We start from the raw sequence: 6,576 nt of genomic DNA on the forward strand, positions 1-6,576 counted from the left end.
AGTGCTGGGATTACAGGTGTGCGCCAACTCGCCCAGCCTAATTAAATTTTTTTTTGTCAAGATGGCATCTCACTATGTTGCTGAGGCTGGTCTTGAACTTCTGGGCCCAAGGTATTTATTAATTAGTATAGTAGCAGGCCAGGCATGGTGGCTCACACCTGTAATCCCAGCACTTTGGAAGGCTGAGGCATGAGGATAGCTTGAGGCCAGGAGTTCAAGACCAGTCTAAGCAACATAGAGAGATCCAGTCTATACAAAAGATAAACAAAAAAAAAAGTTAACTGGGTGTAGTGGTGTACTCCTGTAGTCCTAGCTAATTGGGAGGCTGGGGCAGGAGGATTGATTAAGCCCAGGAGCTGAGGTTTGCAGTGAGCTATCTATGGTCATTCCACTGTGCTTCAACCAAGGTGAAAGAGTGAGGCCATGTATCAAAAAAAGAAATTAGTAGCATGTATCTGTTTCTTAGAATATGGAGCTGGAGGGTATTCTTTCATACTGGAAACAAACTACATAATATCATACAGTATGTTCAAATGCATGTACTAAAGAACTCCACAAAATTTTAATCAAAATCTATGTTTAGTTTGTTAAGAATTTCTTGAGAGAACCACTGAGAGACAGTGTCCTTGTGATCAAATGATGAATCTCTTCAGAGTTAAGTCTTATAAAGGAAATTTTGATTATGTTGATCCAAGTAATGCAGTAATGGCACACTGGTTAGAATGCAAAATTTTACTTTAATTTACCTAAATGCTGTCTCACTTGAGTCAGGACGGATTGGGAATACTCAAAATGATCTTCCAGAGAATTTCTGCCATAAGAGTGTCTGCCCTCATTAGGAATGGCTCTCTCATTATCTGTCCGTGATTGGAGGACTGCTTTCTCTGATAAAACCTTTATATCTCCTGGTAAAGGGGAAGATGTAGTATAACAAAGAGCTTTGCCATTTGGTGAGAGAAGGGGATGTGTTCTGTATGTTGCAGTAAAATTCATCATGTGCAGTTTTGTGCCGTCTTTCCAAGGGTCTTCAATGCATCCTACTGAGGTGCAGGCTTTCTTGATTGCAGTTGGGGTTTCCAGTTTTCTTAATAGTTCAGCTAGCACTTGAGTCACCAGATATAAATTAGACATTTATCTCTTCAGTTGCCAGTATACGTTCTGCGTATTATCACTTGAAGTTCTTACTCTTCAGAGATCTCTGCCCTTCAAGATTGTCTTCCTGATACAGATAGGTTTGTTTGGTTTTTGAGTAGTTCTATTTTGAGATCCTTACATTCTTTCCTCATCAACTCTTGTTCCAAACCATGGATCTTCAGGTTACAGCTTAACTTTTCCACCTCCCAGTTTGATGAAGGTGGATTGAAATTCCTCATCACCAGTTGAGTTTCCACCTCTGTCCTTAGCTAGAGTTCTACTTCTTTAGATTGCATCTGTTTATTCAATACTTTTAAAGATTCAGAGTTGTGTTTACTTATTTTATCCAATTTGCTCTTTAAATCATCTCTATTAATGCAAGTCTTTCTTTTTTTTCTTTTTTTTTGAGACAGAGTCTTGCTCTGTCGCCCAGGCTGGAGTGCAGTGGCGCAATCTCAGCTCACTACAAGCTCTGCCTTCCGGGTTCACGCCATCCTCCTGCCTCAGCCTCCCGAGTAGCTGGGACTACAGGCGCCTGCCACCATGCCCAGCTAATTTTTTGTGTTTTTAATAGAGATGGTGTATCACCGTGTTAGCCAGGATGGTCTTGATCTCCTGACCTTGTGATCCGCCCGCCTCAGCCTCCTAAAGTGCTGGTATTACAGGCGTGAGCCACCGCGCCCGGCCACAAATCTTTCAATATACATAATAGGCCTTATTTACTTGTTGCTATTCCACAAAACTTGTTTCTTCATCTAATTGAGCTCTTATAAGCTTTTCTTCCAAAAATCTAATTCTTTTCTTTAACATAAGATTTCTCTTTCTCTGAATCCTTAAGTCCTTTTTTGATGTCTTCATATGGGCAAATTGGGAAGCAACAGAAGCATCTCCTCAGTATGTTGAAACTGGAGTTGCTGGGGTTTTCTCATAATTTAGCATACAGGTATCACCTTCTATCAGTGCATCCAAGAGAGCCCGAAACCAGGCTACTTAGGGCCACCACCGAGTTTCCATTCCCTAATGTTTAGAAACAGCCAAAACCAGATCGGGTTGCCAGGGATCACTACAGGTTCCGATTTCCTTAAAGATAACCTCCACTTTACCAGCGAAAGCAGCCACTCTGAGTTATTGAATTGAGAGTATTGGTCTTATATCTACCCATTTGGAATTCATTAAGATTCTAAGGATATTTTAATCGATTCTCTTGGCTCTTCAGGGTGCCTAGTCATATCATTTGTTAATAATGAAAGTATTCCGGCTGGGCGCGGTGGCTCACGCCTGTAATCCCAGCACTTTGGGAGGCTGAGGCAGGCGGATCACGAGGTCAGGAGATCGAGACTATCCTGGCTAACACGGTGAAACCCCACCTCTACTAAAAATACAAAAAATTAGCCAGGCGTGGTGGTGGGTGCCTATAGTCCCAGCTACTCGGGAGGCTGAGGCAGGAGAAGGCGTGAACCCAGGAGGCGGAGGTTGCAGTGAGCCAAGATCACGCCACCGCACTCCATCCAACCTGGGTGACAGAGCAAGACTCTGTCTCAAAAAAAAAAAGAGAAGAGCAATGATAAATATTAAAATCAGCCATAGATAAGGACATATACCTACATTTGGACATGTAACAGTGCTGCTTTATGTATTATTGCTGGATAAAGAAACAGTCTGATTGTTCAAAAAGACCTAACAGTGTAACACAAAAACAAATTTAAAAAAACTATAAAATAATTAGTCAGAATTTTAAAAGTATAATTTCAACCTGTGGTAATACTCTGTTGTGAATTTTATTGGTAGAACTAAACTAAAAATTTTTAATCTTATTTGCTCAATTGAATAAATTTCCTTTTTCGTAATTCTGCATTAAATAATAGCAATTTCTTGGAAGAAATCTTCGTTTTTAGAGATAATATATTTGTTTTTAATTTTGATGTGAAATGACAAGTACTTCTCTTTTTTATCATGCCCATCTGCTTGCACAGGAAGGAATAACTTCTTGTTGGAAAAAATCAGCTTGTGTTAATTAAACATTAGTGACTACGAGTTCTAATTTAGGCTGTGGTATCAATTTTTGTGACTAAAACTTGACTATCTCTTCTTCAGAATGGGTTGGGTTCAACTCATTGACTATTAAATTTCTGAAAATAGAATTAATTGTGGTCTTTAGAAAGTACACGTTGGGGCAATAGCCTAGAACAGGGTTTCTTAGTTTTGGCACTACTGGCATTTTAGGCCAGATAATTCTTTGTTTGGGCGAGGGTAGGTGAGTGTCAGTCCTGTGCATTATAGAATATTTACCCTGGCCTGGCTGGGCGCAGTGGCTCACGCCTGTAATCCCAGCACTTTGGGAGGCCAAGGTGGGCGGGTCACAAGGTCAGGAGATCGAGACCATCCTGGCTAACACAGTGAAACCCAGTCTCTACTAAAAATACACAAAAAAATTAGCCAGGCGTGGTGGCGGGTGCCTGTAATCCCAGCTATTCGGGAGTCTGAGGCAGGAGAATGGTGTGAACCTGGAAGGTGGAGCTTGCAGTGAGCCGAGATTGTGCCACTGCACTCCAGCCTGGGCGACAGAGCGAGACTCCATCTCAAAAAAAAAAAAAAAAAGAATATTTACCCTGGCCTCTGCCCACTAGATACCAATAGCATTACCCATCTCTCCCCCAGTTGTGACAACCAAAAATGTTCCTAGACATTGCCAGATATCCCCTAAAACATCAAAAGATTTTTTGTTTTGTTTTCAGCTTATGACTGGAATTAAATTCCCTCAGACTAATATCACTTATTATCACCCATGATAAGAAGTTCTGATTGACATTTACATATGTGATTAATAAGAGTAAGAAAGCAATTACTAATAATTATAAATACTTTGCTGGCAACAATTTTCAAATCAAAAGATTCTGATAATTAAAAGTTTGGAAATCTATAATAGATGCTGTACTAGTTATTTATTGATGTAAATCAAAGTGCTCCGAAACCTAGCAGCTTAAAACAATGAACATTTATTTATTTATTTATTATAGAGATGAGGTCTCACTGTGTTGCCCAGGTCGGGCTCAAACTCCTGGGCTCGAGCAATCCTCCTGCTTTGGCCTCCCAAAGTGCTGGGATTCCAGGCACGAGCCACCGCACCTGACCCAGTGAACATGTATTATTACAGTTTCTAAGGTCAGAAATCCAGGAGTATCCTAGCTGGGTACTTCCATCTCATAGCCTTTTGTAAGGTTGCAGTCAAGTTGTTAGCTGGAGTGGCAGTCATTCCAAGGCACAACTGGGACTGGAAAATCCACTTCAAACCTCACTCAAGTGGTTATTGGCAGGTGTTGGGTCCTTGCTGGATTTTAGCCAAAGGCTTCAACTCATCACCAAATGGGCCTCTCCATACGGACCATCCACAACATGGTAGGTAGTTTGCTTCCCTCTGAGTGAAAAATCTAAGAATAAGAAAGAGCATGCCCAAGAAAAAAAGCCATAGTCTTTTTTACATCCGACTCTCAGAAGTGACATTGCATCACTTCTGTCATATGCCATTGGTTACACAGATCAAACCAAGTACAAAATGGTAGTGGACTGTGAATATCAGGAGGTGGGGATCAGTTGGGGCCACTGGGTGGCTGGCTATCACAGATGCATGTGGGATTGTCCACCAGGAGTGCCTTTCTTAGGAATTCCCTTCTCCCTCCCAATTTATCTGGATAACACAGGAACAGACATTTTTTTAAACATGAGCTTGCTCCCCACCCTCAACATTTGCTTTGAGAGTGAATGCCTGATTTGAACTGGGCTAATTGCAGATCTTCTTCTGGATTTTTAGATGTGGAACATAGCAAATCAAGTCATTCTCATTTAGGTGATCAAAACTCTGAGATGTAAAACTTAGGAGCTGTCATTGGCCATATTTTCTACCATGAAAAGAAAGCCAACTTGCCTCCAAAAAGGAAAATGAGGCTAATACATAGAGAAAACCTTGAGACCAAGGCTGCAGTGAGGTGTGATAGTGCCACTGCACTCCAGCATGGGCAACAAAATAAGACCCTGTCAAAACACACACACACACACACACACACACACACACACACACATACACCAGAAAAAAAAACCCTAAAAACTTCAGACTGGTGAGAGCGATCATAGCTGGTTCTAATTAACTCTGAGTCCCAGCGATATGCCTGCCTTCCTCACAGCTTGGATGATATGGCAATGTCCTTCCAGTAAACTCCCCTTTTGTTTTAGTTAGTTTAAATTAGGTTTCTGTCCATTTCATCCTAAAGTCCTTAACTATTCAAAAATGCTACAATAATCTATTTCTGATGCCATAAATGTCCTATCCTTCTTATACTTACAGGAATATTTTTTAGTAATGTAGTAATTTTTAAATTCCTATCCTCACACATCTTCAGAGGTTTTGCACAGTGTATATGTGCAATTAACTAAACACTAATAGTGATATTTTTCTGCACTAGTTTATTTTACACAGATACATAACCATTAGGCAAAGATTATGAACTCATGGAGTACAGTAATAGTGCTTCAAGAGCTCCTAAAGTAAATGACCATGATTAAAATATCTTTAAAGATACTAGTCAATTTTTATATGCTTGGATTCATAGTTAATTTATTAACTGTGAATTTATTATTTTTTATTAAAAATGATTAAACAATATGCAAGGATATCCTGTTGATCTTGATGGTATGGTGTTCTAAATTCAGTCATCCTTGAGCTCTACCAGAATTTTTTTCACACAATATTTACTTTTAAATTAGATTTCCATTTAGTAAAAGCCACAAACACTTGTGTTACACATAAAATGTAATCATTTAAAAAGTAAGCAATAGATAGCAAGTTAATATTGCTTAGTCATAGAATCCTTAAGCTGTCTCCATTTTAGGCAGCGTTTTTTTATATGACTCATATCTGTTTTGGATAACTAATTGACATCAAAATTACTCTCACCCATGATCTTTGTTGACTGAGCAGTAACATCGATTTTTCATTAATTTTTTTTGTCAAAAGAATCCTGTTCCAGTGTTAGCAGTGCAGGAAAGTGTTGCCTGCTGAAACAGGAAAGATGAACTGTTTGTACTGTTAGTAGCTAGTTGGATGGATAGTTCTAAGTGATTACCCTCTAAGCTAGATACACTTCCCAGTTATTTTGGTCTAAGTACTTTTATGTTCTAGCCCCAACCTAGACTTCACAATCTCAATAATTAAAGCGACTTTAATCCACACTTTAATCTTTTAAAAGGTGGCAGAAAGTTGTGGGAGGGGAAGAGGAGGTGTTCCCTGATAATTATAAGGTTTCATGGAGAATCTTCTTACTAGTATTATTTCTTCTTTTTACTTATTTTCCAAAAACATTCTTTAGAAGTCTTAACTCTAATAAATCAAAGACACTGAAAAGCAAATAGTATGAGAGGGTTTCAAGTATATATCTATATATGTTTATT

At 39.3% G+C, this 6,576-nt stretch overlaps 1 pseudogene; it reads right to left on the minus strand.

Moving 5' to 3' along the window:
* Nucleotides 1-655: 655 nt before the first annotated feature.
* LOC100587957 lies at nt 656-2,021 on the minus strand (annotated as a pseudogene).
* Nucleotides 2,022-6,576: the final 4,555 nt, after the last annotated feature.

Source organism: Nomascus leucogenys, chromosome 6 (assembly GCF_006542625.1).
Source record: "Nomascus leucogenys isolate Asia chromosome 6, Asia_NLE_v1, whole genome shotgun sequence".
In the NCBI taxonomy this organism is placed as follows: Eukaryota; Metazoa; Chordata; class Mammalia; order Primates; family Hylobatidae; genus Nomascus; species Nomascus leucogenys.